This window comes from Castanea sativa, chromosome 5 (genome assembly GCF_040712315.1).
Source record: "Castanea sativa cultivar Marrone di Chiusa Pesio chromosome 5, ASM4071231v1".
Classification (NCBI taxonomy): Eukaryota; Viridiplantae; Streptophyta; class Magnoliopsida; order Fagales; family Fagaceae; genus Castanea; species Castanea sativa.
Genome location: NC_134017.1, coordinates 14482595 through 14506970, shown reverse-complemented (window position 1 = coordinate 14506970; position 24376 = coordinate 14482595). Strand labels below are relative to the sequence as shown.

Sequence of the window (24376 nt, the reverse complement as noted above, 5' to 3'; positions counted from 1 at the left end):
TAGCTCGATAGATGTATCTATCAAGGTTTAATTCTTCGAAACTCAACAGATAGCTTGACAACTGTATCTATTGAGGATTACAAAATTCAGATTTCCAGATATGTTTTTCACGCATATCCAAGCTATTTGTATAGAGTTTATTTTCTCACAACCCTAGACATATATAAGGATTATTTTAAGGGCTGTCTAGGGTGATGCAACTGAATGCAAAGGTTTTATTAATGCATATTGTGACTGGAAACAATTTGCTCTAGTTCATCTTTCTCTTGAAGAAGCTGCTGCGTTTGTACACCATAGGGTTTTGTAACCAAGGAGCTTCTTGATCTTCATTGTGTGGATGAACTAAAGAACATTCCAGCCAACATCTTTCTCAAGTTTGTGTGTTAGTTACGTACTGGGATCCGTGTATCGATTGTTTAGTCACGTACTTGGAGCTGTGCATTGAAAGAAGAGATTGTCACTACATTACAAGTCCAATTCGGTATTGGGGTAAGGGTTCAACTGTAGGTTGATATAAGGTACTAGAATTCCTTTACTTGTAACCGCTTGTTTTGATGATAATGGATTCTCGGAAGTGGTGACCTTAAATTCACCTGGTGGGGTTTTGCTTCAGTGATTTTCCTCATTCGTAAACAAATCACTTGTGTTAAATTTATTTTCCGCTACATTTAACTTAGATGGTGATTTTTTTGTGCTACCACGCTTATTGCATGTTAATTAACTTAATTAATTAACTTGGCTAATTAATTGATTAATTTACCAAATGGGTCAATACATTCTTTGTCTATCAGTTATAGTAATTAGAAAGGTAGCATTACCTCTATGAATTAGACGTTTGAGGTGCGTGCCTTTATCATTACTCATCAAAGTTTCTCCAAAACCTTTTTTTATTTTATTTTTTTATAACTTACGAAAAGGGTGCAACTAGGAATGAGCTATTTGCAGATTATCTCAATTGATTTTTATCAAGATTTCTCAAGAATCGGAAAAAATAAATAAAAATCAAATATACCTAGTATTAAACTTTTATATGTGTGTGTGCTATTATTTTTAAATGCATCAATACCTATGCAGGAAAAAACTTATGGACAATAATGATTTGAATCCTACAATGAATTTCTTGGCTTTTCCTTTTTCAAATTTTTTGGTGATATAATTTAACCTAGTCAGTAATGTCCAAACTTTTTTTTTCTTTTTATAGGAAAACTTCTATTTTGTTCCATTAAAATTTTGAAATTTTAAAAGTTTTAATTAAGTTATGCAAGAGGTCACAATAGAGATGCGTTGATTATTAGCTTTGAGTCGCCCTCAAAATCTCTATAGTACCTATTTCCAAAGAAAATTCCAAAGGTTTTACCACTACCACAGCTTCAACTTCTATAACTAAATGTGGAAGAGCCATTGTCTGAGACAACATGACTCATCCTAGTCAATAATGTCCAAACTTTTTGGTTTTGGTAAACTTCTAATTTGTTACTTTAAAAAGTTTGATTAATTTCAATTGGATCGAAAATTTTTAAAAAGTGTGGAAAGCCTTCTAAGTATGAGCCCCAAAATTCACCCAAAAAAAGATAATTTAACATCGAACATATGAAAATTATACCTGTTGCTCGCTAATCCGGATCATAAATAGTGATAAGGCCCATAATTGTCAATAAGTTAACATATCTTTCTTAACTGAAAAATTATATTTTAAAAGTTTCATTTTGATCCTCTGCATTTGAGTATATTTTCAAGATGATTCTCTTGTTCATCTTTGTGAGTAACCTAATTCCCTTGTGTCAAGTGAGTTGATGATGCATGCCTAGTCATACATCACATCACCCAAATTCTAAGAGGAAAAGAAAGAATGCCATTTTAAGGGAGAAAAAAAGAAAAGAAAAAGAAAGACAAAGACTTAGTTGACTAGATCTATTTTCAAATCACAAGATCATACTCAATCTCATATGTCCGATATAACGCGACATTTACATTTCAATGTCATAATACAACACTTCTGACAATCACAGTGAAATTAATTTTTTTTTTTTATAAATTTAATTAACGAAACTTACTATGAGTATGATGAGAGAAGAAGGAGCATTACTCCTAATTCCTAAAGTATTTAATACACTCGTCAGAATTGGCCAACAATTTAGTTTGGGGTCAAAAGTAAGATTAAAAGACAAAGTACATAAAACAAAAATGATCCTCAAATGTTAGTTAATATAAGTAATAATAATAATAATTAAAGATTAAACAAAATTTTTGGTATGAAACAAATTTAACATAAATGTCTTTATGTTTATTGTATAACATAAATATACAAATTAACATAAATTTGTTGAAGTGTTTTTATATATTTAATGTCACTTAAATAATACTCACTTAAACTTTTATATGTTTTTTTTTAATATATTTCTTTTGTCTTTTGAGGAGATATAAAATTGTTGATTATTATTTTTATTCAAATTTTGTTAATATTTCCCTTTTCCATTCAAAATATGATTAATCCAGTGTATCTTTTATGTAAGATTAAAACATATTAAACAAAGAGATAAATGAATAAAGGAGAGCTTAATTTGAGAGCATAAAGTAACTAGAAAAAATGTTTCACATTGTGGACCAAGAACCAACAGAAAACTACAAGAGTTTAGTAGATCAACAACTAACATCTTTTATGTTTTTGGAAGAAATGTCTACATATAAAATCCCCCCTCCTCATGAGAACTATCAAAGTTATCAAAAAATCATAAAAAACATTTCCCAAATAATGAAAGGAAATAGAAATAGAAAGAGAGAGATATCTAGGGGGGACACCAGGTCCATCACTCCATGTGACAAACGTCCAAACAAACTTGACCGGCAAATAATAAATCATGAAAGAGTGATCCACAACTCCACCTTACAAGTTACAATACATGAGTACAATGACAAACGTTTTAAATCAAATATAAGACAATCGTTGAAGTAAACATTAAGAAAAGTAAGTGAGCCAATTTCAAAAATACGAAAAAAAGAAAAAGAAAATTAAAGAGCTAGCTCAAAACTATTGTAAAACCATGATATCAAAATTATTGTCTACTCATTGAATTCATGGTGAGATCCACTATGAATGTGAGAGGAGGGAAACACTATTTCTCAAAAATTGTCGTGTCCTAATTTTTACAGAGGAGGGAGCACCATTTCTTTTACAAAGGAGGGAGAACCATACATGTTTCCTATTTTTTCAAAAATTGTCATGTCACTGTTTCTTACCTGTACTTGTACCCGTGCTGGTATCCGTATCTATGCTTCCTAGTCAATTTATAATATGTTCCTTATTCATTTTAACTGTTCTGCAACCAATGTGAAACACTCATTAATTTACTGCATGCTTCTTTTCATTTCATTTTAGTTCTCCAGTCCAGAGTAGATGGGTGCCGTATATGGAAACAAATGGTCTTTGTATTCTATGATGTGGTTAACTTTTGCATTGGTGTTTGGCATGTGGGCATTTACTAATGCGTAATGTATCTCGGGTTCGTCATTATACAATGACGAAGCCATTATTTTTTGGACTCATTAGTTGGTAATAATATTGAATGATATGACCTTGGACATGATACCTATACCAACTATCGCAATATCAAATATCTTTGGCATGTAGGTTCTAGTTAACTCAACTAGTAAAGTTTCTGATGGTTGAATAAGAGATCTGAGATTCAATCTCTTCCTACAGTAAAAACTGATTGGTGTCTTAATTTGATAATAAAGAGCTATCATTAGGAGTAGATGCCATAATTGAGACTCTCTCTCAAAAACAAAAAAAAAAAAGTCTTTGGCATGGCATAAGGAAAAAAAATTATGGTTTCCAATTAAATTGATCTAAATTAATAAAATTAATTGGTGAAATTAGCGTTGCAAAAGATATAACCTAATTGTTGATACTTGATTTTGGTTAGGGGAGACCAAGCACACATGACGGCGACAAGTATTTGTGTTCAAGTTTATCAGATAATTCTTCTTTTTAGCATAGAAAGAGAAAATTAATTACATATAGTTTGTTAGGTTATAAAAATTTAGGGTTAAATGTTTAGAATCATATTTTATATGTGTTGGCATATCAAGAACAAAACATGTCTAATTTATGTGTTAGGCAATGCTCAAAGGTGCAGGTTTCAAGCTTCAAGTTCGAGCTGACTGCTGAAAAGGGAACTCACAATCTGCCAAGCTCGATTGATTGAGAATTAGGCTCGAACGATTGAGAATCATAGAAAAAGAAATTCTGCAGAATTTTAAATTAGGCCCAAGCTCGCGAAAATGTTTAGGGTTTCATTTTAACTTGTCCACATATAAATGGGAAATTCTATCTACATTTTTCAAACTTTTGGAAGACTTGTGTGTTACTCTTTGTGAGATCTGAGAGGTTTTGTACCTTCTAACTATACAAGAATCTATCGGAGTAAGATCTAGAATCAAGCCGTGGTAGAACATAGTTGCTATTATAAGATCAACTACTGATAGTGATCTGAAACCTTTGAGTGAGATCTCAAAGTCACAAGCGTGGGTGCTTGTGTTGCAATAAATTCAAGGAGAGAAGGGATCCGTGGATTCGAAACTTGCATGTGGTTGTATCAGTAAGTTACTACTGGAGGTAGCAATAAATTTAGGGTTAAATATGATTTTAAAAAACTTCGATTCTCTTATAGTAGATTTGCTTTACCTTAAGGATAACTAGGTCAAATTCTCCCTAGGTTTTTACCTTGAAACAGTTCATTTCATTAGTTTTTCTAGGTCATCATATCGTAGTGTAATTTACTTTTCCGCTGTTGTGCTTGATATGATATATGCTTGCTTAACCTAGATTTGAATAATAAACCTAATAATCAACTTGGTTAATTAATTATGTTAAACAATCTGGTTTAAAGTGTCTAAACGAAAAAACATAGTCCTACTAGAAATCCTTCTACATTTGAAAATATATAGAAAAAAAATACCATCATGTCTATCCCTAAATGAACATACATTTGTAAATGACTAGTGCTTCTATCTAGGATCTGAAAGCTCGATATTGCAAATAACTAGAGCTTGTTTAGACCCCCAATTTTAATTATGGCTTGATTAATATTGTGCTTGACACACTTGATGCAGAATATACGTGATTAGCAAATTAATTAATCGAAGCACTCAACAATTGCATGGGTGAACAAATAAGTGCAAGCTAAAATGGAAAGGGCAGTGGATAAAAGAATAGCAAACCCAAGATAACACGGCAATGTGTTATCAAAGACGAAACAAAAGAACTCGGCAAAAAACCTCTCTACGACCCTTCAAGTCGAAATAATCCACTAGTGAATAAGTTGGAGTATAAGGATACCAAAAAGACCCTCCAAGTCTAATCTTGTAACACCTGTCTCACGTAAATTTAATTTAATTACTTTTAGAGTGGAGTTGATGAATTATTTAATTTATTTTGGAGGTGATATTATTTTATATTATGATATTCTACACACAAAAGAAAAAAAGAAAAAGAAAAAAAAAGAGTGTAACGTGAATTGTTATTTTATGTGGATTATTTATATTTAACTTTTAGTCTCCTTATTGTTTAAGGAAAAGGATAAGAGGTTAAAACCTATTTGGAATAGGAGTATAAGTGTTATTGGAATTCTTTAGAGTCCTAGCTAATCTAAACAACCTTAATATATGAGTTTTAAATTTCAGCCCAAGTGGAAACAGTTTTTAACGTGTGAGAAAGTTAGGGTTAGGGCTTCTTGCTGAAAGAGGGAGAGAGAAACTGTGAGATTACAGAAAAAAAAAAATCTGCATCCGTGTGGTCCTGTGGTCAGGTATATCTCTCTCTCTCAAACCCTCATGGAAATAACCTACGTTGCTAGAGTTGTTTAATATCTTTGCTTTAACGTCCCATATGAACTCTTGAATAGGTGATAAGCTTTTGAGTGATTAGTTGCTAGAGTTTACGCAACTTGGTAGTGGGGTTGGCTTCATGATGAACGTTGTAATCTATAGTATTGTTTCATGTTTCAAAAACTTGCGTCAGTACATGCATGCTACAGGTTTCTATGTCTATGTCTTACGGGTAGAATTCACTTTGGATGCCAAATATATATATTTTTGGGTTAATATGATCTACAAGCATGTGATTATTTGGAAGCCAACTTGTATTGGGAGAACTAAATAACATAGATATTTACACATTCGGCTCATTGGAATTGTTGTGAGGTATTGGTTTTCGGATGTCTTGATAAAACAATTGTGTATAAAGTTAGCTGCAGTTCAGAATAAGTGGTGAGATACGAATTTTAAGAGCAAATTTATATTTTCATTGCTGCCTTAGTGTATCTATTCTTATTGAGTCGCCTTGTCCTTATTTAGGTTCTAGTTGATATTGATTCAGACAGTTGAGGTGAAGCTTGGTTTAACAACTAGAGATAAGTGACTTCAGAACATGACGTCTCTCAAAACGTGTATATTTATATATATTTTTGGTATATATATATATATATATATAATTGCAAAAGTGAAGTTTTCGAAAACTTATACCATTGTCAATGTTTTATACACATACTTGAATTTTATTATTTCTTGTATATTGCTTTGAAACTGTATAAGTTGAGAATAACTCAAAACTATATTTTTGAGAACGTATTTGTTATATGATATGTGATTGGTATTAACAATATTGTAATAAAGTAAGAATATTTTTAAACAGACAGCTAGACAGTTTGCAACATTTTCCAACACAAGGTTAAGTGTTGGTCTTCGGCCGATGTAGTGTTATCGTGGTGTGGTGTGGTGCAGTATTATCGTTTACTCTTCGGAGCCAATGTTATTGTTTGCTCTTTGGAGCCAGTGTTGCCTCTTTGAGGTTAGTGTTATTGTTTCCCATGGGAATCACCCACCGAGCGTTTAGCAGCTTATGTCTTTGTCTGGCTAATGTTTAATGTTTTCCATATTGAACTACTATTTTATTGTTATTGACCTTTATAAGTGGAAAATTTGTTTATTACTATAATATAGTTGTTTCTACCTATTTAGTGTATTTTGGCTAACTAAAGTGGTTATTATTTTAGTTAATGATTACAACATTATAGTTAAATGTTTTATTCTTGACAGTTTTACAGTATATATTATATTATTGTTAAAACTTTATGCAAGTGTTTTGTAAAGACTATATCTTGTCAATGACACTGATGTTTTATTTTGAAAGACATCCTCATGTTATGTAGTCTCTTATTGAGCTTCTAGCTCACCCTCCCCCCTTTTTCCCACCCTTTCAAATTAGAGCAATAGAATGTCTTTTGGTGGTAAATCATTGGAGCCATAGATTAAAGACTACTTTTGGAGCTATGTTAGTTGATGAACTATTTTAGCATATTTTCTTAGGATAGTGATTTTGACATTTGTGGAACTCTTTCAGATTGTATTTGGAGATTTTATTGTTAAACTTTTGATTTTAATGGATTTCATAGCAAAGAGTTTGATGGTTAGAAGTTTATTTGTGGATATTTAATTACGTTCTGTTCCATTATATCATTGTTAATTATTTATAAGACAAGTTATGCATCTAAATCTTTGGTATAAGTTTGGGGTGTTACAAATATACCCAAAGTACTTGAGCCCTCCAAGCTCCAACTACCAACAGACTTCTTGGAGTTTTGTTTTCACTAGCTTCCTAGATCCTGCAATACCGCACGATTGCACTGTCAAGCCTCACCGGCATATTTTGGCAAATATCAATGCTTATCAAGTTCTTAAGCACTTTCTACATTATGAATAGGTATGGGTTGTATTTGGGTACAAATCTCCTCTCAATTGTATAATAATGGGAGAGGAGAGGAGAGGAGAAGAGACAAAGGATTTCTCTCTTGAGAATGTGTAGCTCTCTCTAACAAGGTAGGTGTGTTGGAAAAACCTTTCTAGAGTTTTCTTCTGAATAGTCTCCTTACAATTTTGTGGGAAATGATGTTATATATAGTATGAGGGTATAAGAGTCACATTTAAAATCCCAATTGTCAGTGCATTTTGCAAGTCATCTCATGAGTTGGCTAAGTCATGAGATTAGTCACAAAACTCATTGACTCTTCAGCTTCCGGCACGTGCTTTTCATGTGACCTTTAACTGTCTTGATCAGATTTTCACCAACTTAATACTAAACCCATTACAATTAAATCCCACAAAATACAAGGAAATAAGTTAATGAAATTACATGATTTTTTTTCATGAGATAAAGCCAACATAAATGTTATGTGAAAAACCATAACTTAACAAGATCCATCCCTGAAATTGTAACGTCATTGATAGAAATGCTTTCCATCTTCCTTTTGGCTACCATTGGCTCTTCTACAATTGTTTTCATGAAAAAGGCTGGTTGTTTTTAGGTAGGTAGTTGTAAGGATGGACCTAAGATTTCAAATTACAAGAGCCCCCCCCCCCCCCCCCCCCCCCCTCAAAAAAATTCCAAATGAACAATAAATAGTCAATTTCATAATGGAGGTTGTTTCGGTTTAATTAAATGCATGATATATTTTGATACCGATTAATACCAATATATTATTTCGGAGTTATCACTATATTATATATATATATATATATATATATATATATATATATATATATATATATAAAAGAATTTTGATAAATCACTAAATGGAATGTAATTTTTTTTTTAATGATATCAAAACCACCCACCAACAATTTTATTAACTCTCTCTCTAAACTCCCTTATTCAAATGTTAAAACTTAAGCCTTCACACGCCTACTTTAGTCTACGTACAATTTTATTTCTACACATTTTGCTTTCTTTAATTCTTGCTAATTCAATTTATTGCCTTGACGGAAGACTTATCAGTACTCACTACTCAGATTCACGTGAGGGTAGCTATCTTTGTATTAAAAATTCATTTGAATTCAATGGTGTAATTAGTTTAAAGACACCCAAAACAAAAATAAAATAAAATAAAATAAAAGAAACAAATGCTAAATAAGATATTGACTGACAGAGAGAGAAACGAAGAAAATGCAGAACAGTGGCCAGAGAAAACCAAAAAGAAGTGGTGTGCAGCGAAGAAAACACAATGATGAAGAAAAGGTAAGATCGTGATAAGAGAGAGGAACTGGATCTTGAAATTTAGGGGAGAAATCTTATCTTAGATGGGGAAAAAATCAAAATTTTCTGACTTTCTTTGCTTCGGTCCGCTAGGTATCTTAGGTTAAGGATTTACATAGGTTTGGAATAGGCTAAATAATTTTTATTTTTATTGTTACTCAAAAAAGAAATTATTTTTATTATTTAGGCTTTTATTTGTTTAAAGGGTTAAGGATTATGTTTGAGGGGCCAAAATTATTTTTTGAGAAATGCAACGTCTATAATATTTTCAGAATGATCCTACGTGATAAGTTGTTATTGACGGGTAAGAAAGTAATGTCAATGGTTGGCCCAGTTTAAAACCAGTAACAACTAATCACCTATAATTCCTTGTAAAATTATTATAAAAGTATTGTAGATGTACATTATTCTACTTTTGTTGAACCCAAATTCTTGAGATTCTCAAGTTGGGTGGTCAATAACTTTTTGTAGGGTAGACAAAAAAGTTTAGTTTAAAACAAATTGTTTATATAAAATATTCTTTTGCAAGAATGATTTTTTTTTTTTGGCAAGTCAAGGTGGTCTTGTAACCACCCTCGCTTAGTATTTATCTTGCTTTCATCTCTGAAATTGTAACATCATTTATGGAACAATTTTTTAGCTGAATTTCAGAAAACTCTAATGATTTTCCTTGAACAATGTTGATAAGATATGCGGGTTGTTTTGGAGGAAGGAGTTGAACAGTTTCACTTGAAAGCATAGTTGCAACATCTAGCATGGTAGGTCTATCTGTTGCCTAGTCTTGTATGCATAAAAGACCAACATGAATGCATCTCAATATTTCAGATGAAGGGGATGACTCATTTATTATTGTTGGGTCTATTAGCTCCAAACCTTTCCCTTCATTCCATAACTGACATGCCTGATACAAGACCAGTTATACACACAATGTTAACTACTATATTCAAAATCTTGTGTATACATTTAGAAGAGTTAATTGAGAAACTTACATATCCTATAAGGTTGAGCGGATACTTAGAGTGATAACAACTATTATTTTTCTTGTGGCTCACGATTTCCAATAGTAGGACTCCATAGCTGAATACATCAGTTTTTATTGAAACAACACTATGCATGGCATACTCTGGAGACATATAACCACTGAAATAATAATTGACCAATAAAATTTAGTGTATGAATAAGCACATATACACATACACACAAATAGAATTATATTTTGCTTACTTGAAATGCAATGAATACTTACTAAGTTCCAACAATTTTGTTTGTGTTTTCTTCTAATCCTTTCAACCCAAATATTCTAGCCAAGCCAAAGTTGGAAATTTTTGGATTCATATCCTCATCAAGCAAAATATTTCTTGCTTTTAAGTCTCGGTGAATTACTCTTAGTCTTGAATATTTGTGAAGATAAAGAAGTCCTTGAGCAATGCCTTCAATGATGTTGAAGCGTTTTTTCCAATTTAATAAAGACTTTTTAGTAGAATCTAACTCAAAGTAGAAAATAATTGCAAGCAAATGATAAGTAATAATTGATTGCATATAATAGAAAAACAAATTTCCAATAAGAAAATTTTCCTTGTAATGAACATACACCCTACCAAAGAGGAAGATGTCTAAGCTTTTGTTGGGCATGTACTCATAGATTAGAATTTTTTCTTCTTGTTGAATGCAAAGCCCTAACAATCTTACAAGATTTGTGTGTTGGAGTTTGGAAAAAAGAATAGCTTCATTCTTGAACTCTACCAATCCCTGTCCAGAACTTCTTGAGAGTCTCTTTATTGCTATTTTCTGCCCATCATATAATTCACCCTGAAAATATATTTCAATAGTGAAGTCTCACTTACATTATCTTAAATCAGTTTCCATTTTTATTATTTAATTTTCTATCAAGATTCTACCTTGCCCTTGGCCAAAACTCTACTTCTTAAGTTCAAATTTTGTACCAGAAAAATAAATAAAGAGAGCATTGGGTCAATGTGGTACATTTAGTTTAAATAATAGTTAGATGGTGTAATCGAAGAGGAAACTAAAGTACTTGGCGAAAAACCTCTCCGCCGCCTTCCAAACGGTCAAATAATCCACTAGAGAATGAAGTTGGGATACATATATAGTAACAGACCCTCTAAGCCTAATCTACCCGATGCACCTAAGCCCTCCGAGTTTCTTGCTTTAACAGGATTACGCCGAATCTTGTCTTCTCTAGCTTACCAAATCCCGCAATAAGCCTATTGCATCAACCAAATGAATTGGTCCTTTCTGAACTGCTTCCCAAGCACCAAAATACCTCCTCACTGATATGGGTATAGTGAGATAAGGATTTGGCAAATGAACCTCTCAAGGGTATGTCAATGGAGAGAGTGAGAGTAGAAGAATTTGGAGAATCAAAAGATTAAGATTGTGGATGAGTTAATCTTGTTCTTCTCTAGGATTTCTCTCTCAAAATTCTCTCTGGAAACTCTTTACATTTCGTGAGTATAAGGGTATTTATAGTAAGGTACGTGAGGAATGTGAAAATGCATATTTTATCCAAACAGGGCATTTTGGCGACTCGGCCTTGCAACTGGAACTTGTCGTGAGTCTGAGTCGCGAGATAACTGTTAGGCTAGACTGTACTTTTTGTCTTGTAATACTCCAGCTGTTGTGACCCTTCAGCTCTTTGCATGCTTCACACGTAAGCCACTTTGGCGACTTTCCAGTCGTGAGCCAGTCGCAAGATCTAGTCGCAAGACTCTTTTGAGTGCACACATCTTGAGTTTTCTTCACACTTTCTCACACACAACCCTTACATAATTCCCACCAAAATACAGGGTATTTAATTGCTAAAATACAAGTAAATTTGGCACGAAATAAAGCCAAGATGACATCAACAAAGGAGGGATTAGAATATTTGTTTACAATACGACATCAACGAAGGAATAGAAAATTCCAAAATTGTCAAAAATGTCTTCTTCGTCTTCTTCTTTATTTGTTTATTTATTTATTTTTTGCTACCATAACTTTTGTATTACAATTTTTACCGTAACTTTTTTTTCATAAAAAAGTTTAGCTCATCAATTAAATTTTTAAATTTTAATTTTTTGTAGCATAAAATGAATCATAAAAATTGAGTTTATGGATTGAATATATATATATATATATATATATATATATATATATATATATATATATATATGGTATAACTCTAAGAAATTTTACATCATCTAAAAATTTTATACCGAAATTCATATTCTTAAAATCTCACAGTTTAATTACATGTTTCATATATTCTTAACATGCATGTCATATTTTGTGTTAATAAGATATTATTTACATCAACAAAAAAAAAAAAATCATGTTTTATGAGAAAGGAATAATTGAATACCATATGAAGATAATTGATTTTATTTCTCTAATGAACTTTTTAATTCTATATGTAATTTTTCAATAAATAACTTCTTAACATTAAGAATTTTATTTCTTAACATTACGAATTTAATCAGGTATTAACAATGAGAGTTTAAAGACTTCACTTTTATGCTAAAAAGAAATATAGAATTATACTTTTTATATTGGTCTTTATGACAAACCTATATTCTCATCTATGACAAACCTATCATTTGTTCGCTCGTGTATCCCTCAATGTTTCCGTTCAGCTTCTTTCTTCTTCTTTTTATTTATTTATTTATTTATTTTTGTTTAGCTCAAATCAGAATAAATTTCTATTAATCTAAAACTTTTAGATACTTTAAAATGGAAAAAAGAAAGAGAATAATTAGATAAATGTACATACCATCTCCTGAGTTGGTTGGTTTGTCTAGATCAAACTGAGGAATTACGGTGTAAAGCTCAAACGCGTTGAGGATAGGAGGAAGGTCAGACCCCGTTGTTGCATTAATAACAAAATGAAATTGCCCTTCGAATATTTGATTGAGACATATGGGCAGTGGCTTTATGTAGTCAAGAGTTATAGGTTCTGAGATATAGCTTCCTCCATTCACGTCAATACTGAATTCTCTTTTCTTTCCTTGCATAAGTTTTGCAATTTCAGCAAAGTGAAAGCAAACATAAATTCCTCCAGTGTTATTAGGCGTGTTAAAATAATAAAACCTTAAGGAATGATAACCACTAGATGGCTGGACAGCAGTTCTCAGTACTTCTGATGGTAGTTGATAACTATCATTGTTGTTTTGTATGTCAATAACTGAGGAGGTATTGATCGGAACTGAGTTTGGCAACGCACTATAAGTATACCACAAGCGAGCATAAACATCGTTCTTGTACCTTAGATAGGACATGGAAAAGTTGATTGTCACGTTAAAATTTCAAAGATGAGACATTTTAAAAAACAGTATTCAAATTTGACATAATATGAACAATGTATAAAGGGTAAAATATAAGAAACAGTGAAACACCCCGAATTATGAGTTTAAACAATAATATCAAGTATTATCAAGGCTTTTCAAATATCTACTGTACCGGGGGAGGACCATGACCACCATAATTTTTCTTTTAGTTTTTTTTTCCTATGTTAGATTTTTTAATAAAAATTTATAATTTTGTTTAAATTTTTATTAAATTGGCTATATATAATTTAGTTACAATATGTTACTAATTTCGCAATGCAAACTTTTTTCACCTAGACTCCCAAGCACTTTATGCATTTAAATTTACTTTTTTACCTTATATAATTCTTTAATTTTAGGATTATTTAGGGCATATGTTCTAACAACATATAAGTATTAATGACTCACTTTATTTATTTTACTTTTTTTTTTTATATCTGAAATAAAATTATATTCTAATATAATCTAAATATATATGTGTGTGAATTTCTCTCGTGGAGACTTGAACCACTACCTTTGCCCTCACGCCCTGCAAGCACTGATACTGATCTAAGTATTAATGACTCTCTTTATATTCAAAAATATTATAATAACACTCATTTAAAGTATTACTGTCTCTTTTTTTTTCCCCCTAATGTTCAATTTGTTTTTTGCCAAATATAACTCATCCATTTTAGGAGTATTTAGAGCATATGTTTATGAAAATATTTAAGTAAGTAAATCTCTTTAGAAATTTATTTTTATTTCCTAAAAAAGCTTTTTTTTTTCTTTTATAAATAGAAAACTTTTTAATTGTTTTTAGGCTCACAACTTGTCTAAATTTTCTAGCTCCACCACTCTACTAGGGGAGAAATTATAATATTTTCATGATAGACAACGTTATTTGTCTACTATTCTACTAAAAGATTTCCGTCTGTTTAAAATTACTGAGTTAGAAACAAAAATTAAATAAAAAATAACTACTAACTCAACAATTTTAAATGTGTGAGAATTTTTTAATAGAATGATGGATAAGTATTGTGGTCTACTGTGAGTATTGTATAATTTCTCCAGTGATGGAGTGTTTTAGCCAATGATAAATAAATAGAAGCCAAAGATAGAGAAGGAAGAATGAAGATCAGAAGAATTTTCAAATAGTGATAAGTGACTTTTTGTGGGTAGAGAACAAATTGAATATTTTTAATAGTTTTGATATAGTTAGCTTTGAGCCAAACCTCAGGTATAGTTTGTGCACTTCGACGTTTTAAATATAAAGAAAATCAAAGAACGAAATTGTAACTGACTTACCTAATAAAGTGCTGGTTTGGACCTGTGATGGTTCCAAGGTCGAATCGCCAGCCGAATTTTAATGCTCCAAAGTCAAACGGATAAAGGGACTTGTCCAGAGGACGTAGCTCCAAGGCAGAAATAAAAGGTATTCCAGACCCAGTGTTTATGAAACATACGTATATGATGTCTGACGTGGGAGCATGAATCACATCGGAAAGCCTCAGAGTATATATCTGATCGAGATCGAGATCCAATGTGAACATATAATTAACCCCGACATACACGTCGAAGTTTGGAATTTTATTCTTGTTGTCATAATTTCCATAATAAAAGAAAAAATTAATGAGATAATTACTATTTTTGCCTAGTTCAGGTTTCAAAGTGTAACAATTCTTTTTTCCTTGTGGAAAGCTTCTCAGGTTTCTTGATGGCTGCCCAAAATCCGGATTTGGATAGTAGTTCTCGGGGGATATGTTGGAATTTGTCCCAGTATCTATAAAACCTGTATCTGACTTGTAGAATATACCAGTGACATCATCCAAGTAATCTTTGGTAGCCCCACAATCAATGCTTATGAATCCTAGATATATAATGCCAAAGAAGATATATATATATATATATAATTTAGAACACACCAATCATTATGGAAAAGTCAAGAAAAATTTGAGTTTGAAATTCAAAAAGAAACTAGCAACACTTAGATATATGTTCTTTTTGAATACGTATTACAGAGGTCCAAGGACAAAAACAAAACTGTACGTAGTGTGTAGGCGCATACTTTTAATCAATATTTTCAAGGAAAGGGGGAGGGGAGCTATAAAATAAATAAAAAGCCGGTAGGCACATGAAGGGAGTGCAGTCTTTGTGTTGTGGCTGGTTCCAATGAAGTGAGTGTGTGATAGAGAGTTTGTAATTTTTATTTATTTATTATTATTGAATTATAAAGTTTGGAAAAAAAAAATCTTAAAAAATCTCATGGGCGTATAGTTTCTGCCATTTTATTAGAAGCAAAAATAAAATAAAATAAAATATTTATGGGTATTTACGGGAATATGTTCAAGCAAGCATGTCTAAAAGCTAGGTTCTGAAGAGAGAGATGGAGAACTGAACTGACGTTGCAAGATGAATGACATACCTGGAACATAATCAATAAGTTTTCTTCCAGCATGCTCATTGTCTCCTTTAGCTACTTTCCAATTGCCAAGAATACCAATCACCAAAACAACCACACGCCATGCTTTCAGAATGAAAATTAATTCTAGGGCGTAATCCATGATGATCTTTATTGGCATATTATGCTCTACTCAGAAGGAAAATGTATACTATTTAAGGCCGAAATTCTTATCTACAACGATTACTTGTGTTACTAACAAACAACTTTTAGTCATTGTCAATTAATTGCCTACTTTTATTCATAGGAAAGAGATAGAGGATGACCCACCCGTATATTTCTCTAATTTCCCGTGATGGCTCTAAAAAATTTATGTAGGGTGATCATTAAAAAAACTTAAATTATAAAAAAATTAAGAAAAAAATTTGAATTTATCTACATCACAAAATATGCATGCAAGTACATTAAAGTCTTATAATTTCATTTTACGAGTTTTAATATTTTGAATTTGTTACATGATACTTTCCTCTTAATATATAGTAGTTTTTTTTATTTAAAATAAAAACTTCGTAGTTAACAAAATGCTGTTTAAAAGACTGTTTATTTTTTTAATATTAAAAAAAATGTTAATAAATACTCTAAGAATATTGGTTTAAGAACTATTTTAAAAAATATTTTATGAGAAAAATTATATAGTAATTAATTTTTTTCCCCATGAAAGTGGTTTTAAAAATTTCTTAATATGATTTATTATTAATTTCTTTATATGATTTATTATTAATTTCTTTAAGGACACTCGTTAACATGACTCTTAAAAAATAATTATTTATTTATGTGTTTTTATTTTATTTTGGCCAAACTGTCTATTTGTGTTTTTTTTTTTCATTTTTTTTATTATTATTTAATTTCTATTTGAGTTGGTATTACTTGGTGGAGGACTATGTATATCGGTCAGTTTTAAATAGGACTTCCAAGTTCCAAGTTCCAAGGCAGGAGATTCCTAGGCCTAAATTCAAGATTCCCATATCACAATGTTGTGGATAAATCCCTCAGAATCCACCTGAGGGGCTTAGCGTGATTTGGGAACTTTTTGAAGAGTATAGGACAATGTTTTGCTTTCTTTTTGTTTTTTGTTTGTTTTAGAATGCCGACTCCGAGTCCAAGAGAAGGATAAAAGTCATATGAAGCAAACATCAATTCTTGACTATAGACCCCAGGCCAAAAGAGTAGGTTTCAACCGGATCCGAATCCTCTCCATTTCCCTTTGAAATGGAGAGTGTCCAGTTGATGGTCAGGATGCATCTAAAATAAATCAAGGGTGTAAAAACTGCCACATCAATTAAAATGTTAAAAACTTAACTCAACTAATTCAAACTCTGGTTGAACCAAGGGTAACTCAGCATATTCTTTTCTCTCACCAGCCCATCTGAAATTTCAAAGTTCAAACTCTCATCTCCAAGGATTTTCTCTCTTCATCCCACGGTCCTCACTATCGCCGGTGCCACCATATTGCTCTCTTTATTTGCTTTGCACCGAGGTTAGCTACAGCCGAACCACAACGGACCACAACCGCCACCAGTGATAGCGGTGGTTTACGGCAATGGTTTATTCACTTTCTTCTTCAGTGTTTTTTGTTTTTTTTTTCTTCTTCTCTTGGGTTTGGGGATTTAGATTTGGTTATTAAGATCTGATGTTGTTGCCTGCATGTACTTTGGTTTGGATTTTGATTTCAAATGTATTTGGATTCTGTGAATCAATGGGTATGGTGGATTTTGGTTTGGAATTTTTTTAGACTTTGTTGTTTGTGTTGCTGTGGGTGTAAATTTATGATTTGGGTTTTGCTTGAATATGTTTGATATGGTGTTATAATAATTTCCATAGAAGAAAATAGCAATGAGATCTGGTTTAGCAAAAAGTTTTTTTTTTTTTTTTTTTTGTGTGTTATTTAATGCAAGTATAGTATATGTTATGTCAAGACAGTGGCGGCACCATGTTAAGCTCAGGGTGTTCCCAGGAACACCCTGAACTGAACTGAAACAAAAAATATATATAATAATTATTATTATTTTTATTTGTTTACCCTTAAAACAAAATTAGGAACACCCTCAAGCTACATTAGGAACACCCTCAAATAAAAAATTTTATTTGTTCTTTCAAGAAAAAAAAAAAAACCAAAAAAAAATTTTAAACTAAAATCTGAAAAAAAAAATTTGTAACAGAGCAAGCCCACAAAAAAACCCAACATCAATCCTAAATGTAAAGCAAAGCCAATCTAAAGAAAAAAAAACAACCCAATAGACAGAGACGGAGATGGAGATATTGTTAGGAGGAGACACTTGACCCCTCCTAACAATATTATTGGCACTCTAAAAGGCCATAAAAAGAATTTATGGATCTAATCTATAAAATAAAATTTAGCAAGCCCAAAAAATTTAGCACAGCAACATAAATCACAAATAGCCCGGCCTTTCAAAAATTTAAAACAAAACTAATTTGTCATTCCATCAAAGATTTAAAAAACACAAACAAACAAATAAAACCCTAAGCCTAACCAAGAGACTCATCGGCTGATGGTTGAAGTAAAGCAGTGAAGGGAGTGGCAGCAGCAGCATGGTAGCAGCAGAGCAGCCAGCCACGCCCCTAGCCCAAACTCACCCGATCTGGTATCTCTCTCTCTCTCTCTCTCTCATGAGCAAGTGAGCAATGAGCACAAAAAAAAAAAAACTCTTAAACTGTCTAATACAAAAGAGAGAGAGAGAGAGAGAGAGAGAGAGAGAGAGAGAGAGAGAGAGAGAGAGAGAGAGAGAGAGAGAGAGAGAGTTCTTTCTCTTTTAAGAGACTTAAACAATGACTAAAAGAAAATGGTAGAAGTTTCTAGTGGAGGATTGATATCCTCCCACATGTTGTGCTAGTTGAATTTTGTCTTCTTTTTTTCTTTTTTTGTCTTTTTGTGCTTATATGAATAGCAGTTTTTTTAATGGTAAATAGTTATGTTTCTAGTGGTGGATTGATATCCTCCCACGTGTTGTGCTCTATGAGTTGAATTTTGTCCTCTTTTTTTTTTTTTTTTTTTGCCTTTTTGTGCTTATATGAATAGTAGTTATGGTTGTCTGGGAGTTGAGATATAATAAAGTTAGTGAATTGTAGTGTCGTGTTGTGTACATTGTGCAACAATGATTTTTTTCTTTTCTGTATGTGCATTTATTTCTTTGTTCATGACGGTGTATTAAGAATTTATTTAGTAATAGTTTCTTTAGCTGAAATTGAAAACTTTTTATTGAGGCATGAGTCTTGGATGGGTAAGGTGAGAAATTTGAATTGAGGGAAGTAAATGCACATGGGATGTGTGCTAGTGCAACTAATAAACAATAATTTAATTAACCAATAATTAATTAAGAGAAGCAACTAATAAATAATAAATAATAATTTAATCAACCAATATATTATAAAAGATAAACAAATTAAATTATGTAAGGCTAAACAACAATTAATAGTTTTACAATTAATGAAACAACAATATAACAAATTATTAGATTGTATAATTTATCCTTCTTAAGGAACACTCTGAGAAAAATTTCTGGAGCCGCCACTGTGTCAGGATGAATCTATTTACTAGGGCTCAAGTTTTCTGTTTCTATATATCAATTTCTGTTCTGGGTTTGTGTCGATTGATTTATGTGAGGGCCAGAGCATTACAAATCTTCGGTTTTTGATGTGAAAGTTAATTTATTACGATTATTTTTGGTATGGAATTGGTGGGCAGTGTGCAAATTTGTGAGAAATTGCATTGGTTGAGACTGGATCTCTTGGCAATATGGTTGTCGTAGGTGTGGTTTGTTGTAAATTTTCTGAAAGTAATGGCATTTGTTTAATCTGGGTCAGCGATATTCTTATGTGGGATCTGATTATTTTTGCTATGAAATCTTTTGAATCAATGATATGTTGCCAAACAGACCCAGATGATGGAATTCAACTCTCAGAAATACTTCCGAAATACTTTAGTCTTGTTCTTCAAGATCTATTGACTATTAGGACAAAGCCATATAGCAGCAATCTTCTGGCAGAAATTTCTGTGTTACTGTTAACGCATACCAAAATCAAGCTAAAAGTTCCTTAGCAATTCAAAGCAATCTAGTAATTGGCATCTGGATAGGACCATCATACTTTAATTGATCATTATTGTTAGAATTTATGCACTTATACCAGTATTTGACAACAAATTATAAAAACGAAAATGGACAAGTCAAATTTTTTGAATTGTTTGACAAAGAAAAGGATCATTGCTTATTTTGAAGGCTTTTTGGCAGCCAACCCCATTATTACTGACCCATTAAGACCTACTTGTCCAAGAGTTGACGCAATGGCAAGGATCAGGGTCAATCTTTGATAGTCAATTTGGCAAGGCAAGGAATATGATTAGATATACCTGCAGCATCCATTCTAGTGTGAGAGAAGATTGCTCCATTCAAAGAAGGTTTACTTTCTTAACCATAGTACTCAAGGACATAAAGATTTTTCAGTGTGAGAAAGGGAGCTCATCAAATGCTGTTATCTTTATCCTGCCTAGAAAAAAACTGAACACTATCTATAGCAAAGAGGGAAATTGAACATAAAAACAGTATATATTCAGAGTAAATGGAAATATTCAAAGGACTAATAAAAACAGAGGGATTTGGCAATTTTCATCTAATCAAAACTATCTTAGCAGCAGCAATTACATTAATATAGAATATAGAACACCTGGCAAGCATAGAGATCTACCAACTTTTCACAATTGATGGTCTGTTACAATCAAAATTTGATCCAAAAAAGAACAAATTTTATTAAAATGTACATTTTGATTACAAAGGCCATAATAACAAGAGTTTTATTGAAATAAACACTTTGATAACAATGTCGGCCACTTCCAGACTTGGCGTGTCTCTTGCTTCTTGACCATACATTCCCTCCACAGTATGCAATTTTCAGTCTTAGCTTCATCACTTTAACTTGTCTAGTGTTATACAGCTTGCCTTCGGTATGAAGTCTCTTCATTATTAAGTTTTTGTACCAAAGCTCTAGAATCCCAAGTTTCTCAACATATGAAATGCAATCGCCTAGAGTACCTTGCACTTTGAGAGTCTTTCCCCTCAAGTTACTGATGATTCAAAATAATGCAGGAAAGTATACGAAGCAGGGATTGACGAAACCTACAAGCAATATCCAACAAATGCCAATCGTTCATATTGTAAATTTCTCTATTTCCCAACAGGTTTACCTACTATGATTTAAGTAAAACACTAAGCTTGTATTTTGATGAATACTCGCAACCAATATTATGTTTTTCGTGGGATTGGGGAGAGGGGAAAGAAGTATAAAAATAATTAACAACTGATTAAAAGCCAAAATTGAACATTCACAGTATCATACATTTAGTCTACGCATCCTCAAGCCAATGTGATTCTATTTCCTCCCACGCCCTTCCAGTATTAGCTTTGCTTGTTGTTTTCGTTTTTCAGATTTTTCATCCAGTCTCAAGAAACTTGGGTGTGGTATCAAAACAACCCAAAAATCTCATACCTTTTGGAACGGATTCAGATCAAAACAAACCATAAACCCTGCTAAGCTTAAACACCCACTAACTATTTTGTTTTCAAACAATCCCAAAGCTCAAAAACCAAAAAAAAAAAAAAAAAAAAACACTCAGAGAATAGAAACCAAACTCAACATGACGAAATCAAGATTTAATTATTGTACAAGACCCAAGCAAAAAAAAAAAAAAGGGTACAGAACACTTTAATTTGCACAATAATTTACCCTACCTACGTTACAATCTATCCTCAATGAGGTCAAAAAACAAACAACGTAAAATGGGGTTACTCAATTACAACCAATAAATTGTGTTCATTTCTTAGAATTCAAAACTGAAAAATATATACTAAAAAAAATTTGGGAAAATGGAAAAACCTCTTCCGTGACTGTGAGCTCTCAATTTAGGTGCCGTCTTTCTCTTGCCGCGATAGTGCTACGGCCCCAAAAGATAAATCGGTTTCCACGCCACCACTACTACATATAATAATAACAATTGACTTTTGAGATCTCTTTCTTCAATACTTACAGAATTTCAATACAACCCAACAATATGTAAAGGAAAAAAAAAAAAAAAAAAAAAAAAAATATATATATATATATATATATATATATATATATATATATATATATATATATATATATATATATGGAATTGAAATTACCTGTGATTAGGCAAACAGAATTCAGAAGAAGGATTTTTCTCGAAGATGCTATAATTGAGAAAATCCCAATCCTCTGCCAAAGGATCTTTATAGTGGATTCCCCCCCCCCCCCCCCCCCCCCCCCCCAATTCTAAGTGTTGAAAAATTTAGACCCCCGTTGATACAATTAACAAGTTTTAAATTCAAGTTGTTAATTAGATTTATTATGAATAAATTTGTTAAAACAAACAAACATCAATATCATGTCAAAACTAAGTGCAGCGGAAAAATAAATAAGACAAGATATGATGACCTAGGAAAATCAATGAAACCAACCAGTTTCACAGTAAAAAACCTAGGGGGAAACCTTCCCGAAAAGCAATTCACTATAGTAAAGAGAAGTTTCAGATTTAGTACAAAACCTTTGTCCCTAGACTTTACAATCCCCGTAGATGAACTCACAGCAGAAACCTTCTACCGCTTCAGAACCTCTGAACTCTTCAATATATGAACGCCACCCTTTGATGCACGGATCTCAATACATGACTAACTCCTTTGTACAAATCCCAATACGTGACTCACTCACCAACTTGAAAAAGAAGAATGTTGGCTACAAAGTTCTTCATTTCATCAACAATGAAGATTAAGAAGCACTTGGTTACAAAACTCTAAGGCGCAAAGACGCAGTAGCTTCTTTCAGAGAGAATAAGACTTCAGTCACCTTTTGCATATGTTCTCCTTAAATTCTCTTGTGTGACAGCTTTTAAAATAAGCCTTATAAATGTCTAGGGTTGTGAAAAAAGAAACCCTACACAAATATAAAAGCCTGGCCCAAAAATCAGATCTGAAAATTATGATTTCCGTAACCTCATTAGATACCTCGATAGATAGCAGGCGTCGAGCCTCATTAAACCTCGATAGATAGTATATGTCGAGTAGCTATCCGTAGGTGTCCAGCTATCTTTCCAGCTTTAGTAAACACCTTTTCTTCACTTGTTTCTTAGTCCAATCTTCATGGCTTCAATACTAGACTTGAACAACATGTTCTTTGAAGTATTAAACACATCCTAGATCTACCCTAATACAAGTAAAGTGCGTTTTGTCAAAAGATTAGCCAACTACATAAAATATGTACTTAACAATCTCCCTCTTTGGCAATCTGTGATAAAACCACAACAAACAAATGAACATATGAGAGAAGTCATAAATCACTCAAATCATACTCACTTGTTGGATACAATAAAATCTATCCTAACACAAACTCTTGAAAAACTTTGCAATAAGAGAGTTTATGGCAAGTAGACTTTGACAACCTCTATTTCTGAAACACTTTAAACAAAACTCATCAAGGCATCTTAGTGTGAAACAGAAATTAAAAGATTGCATACAATTAAAGAAACATGTGTACAAAGAAAAAAAAGAAACAACACATGTAAGGGTAGGTGAAAGAAACATACATCAACATATAAAGAGAATAAGTCCATTGTATGTCACACATGGTCACAAGACCGAAGGTATAAGAACAAGAAGCTAAAAGTAGCTCCTACAACAACAAGGAAGTAAACACTCCTCCTAACAAGATGAAACACATCTCCCCCTTACAAAGGAATGTATTTCTCCTCCTAACTTGTAGAATCTTAAAGAAAGAAACCACAAATTCTCCAATTTCTCCCCCTTTTTGTCATGATTGACAAAGGGTACAAGAAGCTAGAAAGCTTCTCCCGAGAAACATAAAGATAATCAAGGATGATCAAGGGGCACAAAGAATCTATAAAAATGCACTAATGTAATGAAACAAGGTGCTATGGATGACAAGATCAAAGAAATATGCAAAACATGTGAAAAACAATGCATGCAGAGGATCTCGATGGATCGAGAGGTGTCGAGAAGCTATCGAGCATACCTCGATGGATCAAACAACTATCGAGAAGCTATCGAGGGGACAGGAACTTTCTTGATCGATCCACCTAGCTATTGAAAGGTGTTGAGATTGCGATAAGATGCAACAGAAGATCTCGACAGATAAACCAAGTGTTGAGAGATGTCGAGGAGGTGTCGAGATGGCTTAAAAAAAAAATTTCAAGAAGGAGAAAAACACAGATATGAATGCAATCAAACATGCAACTCAGCCAATGATCCAACCAACATTTGAACCTCTCAAAACATCTCTCAAACAACAAAGAGTTAAGCATTTAGCTCCCAAACACACATACACACACACACACACACACACATATACTATACAAGTCTAACCAATTTTATATTTAAAAACAAGTTAAGACAATTTAGTGAGCATACATCAACACATGTTAACCTTGTGATGGCCAAATCACATTGTACTTGCACATGTATCAAGAGTAGCAAAGAATATTGC

The 24376-nt window shown here is 32.3% G+C and overlaps 1 pseudogene; it reads right to left on the bottom strand.

Annotated features, from left to right (window-relative positions):
• Positions 1 to 9863: 9863 nt before the first annotated feature.
• LOC142634798 (putative LRR receptor-like serine/threonine-protein kinase At4g29180) lies at positions 9864 to 15971 on the bottom strand (annotated as a pseudogene).
• Between the last annotated feature and the right edge of the window lie 8405 nt (positions 15972 to 24376).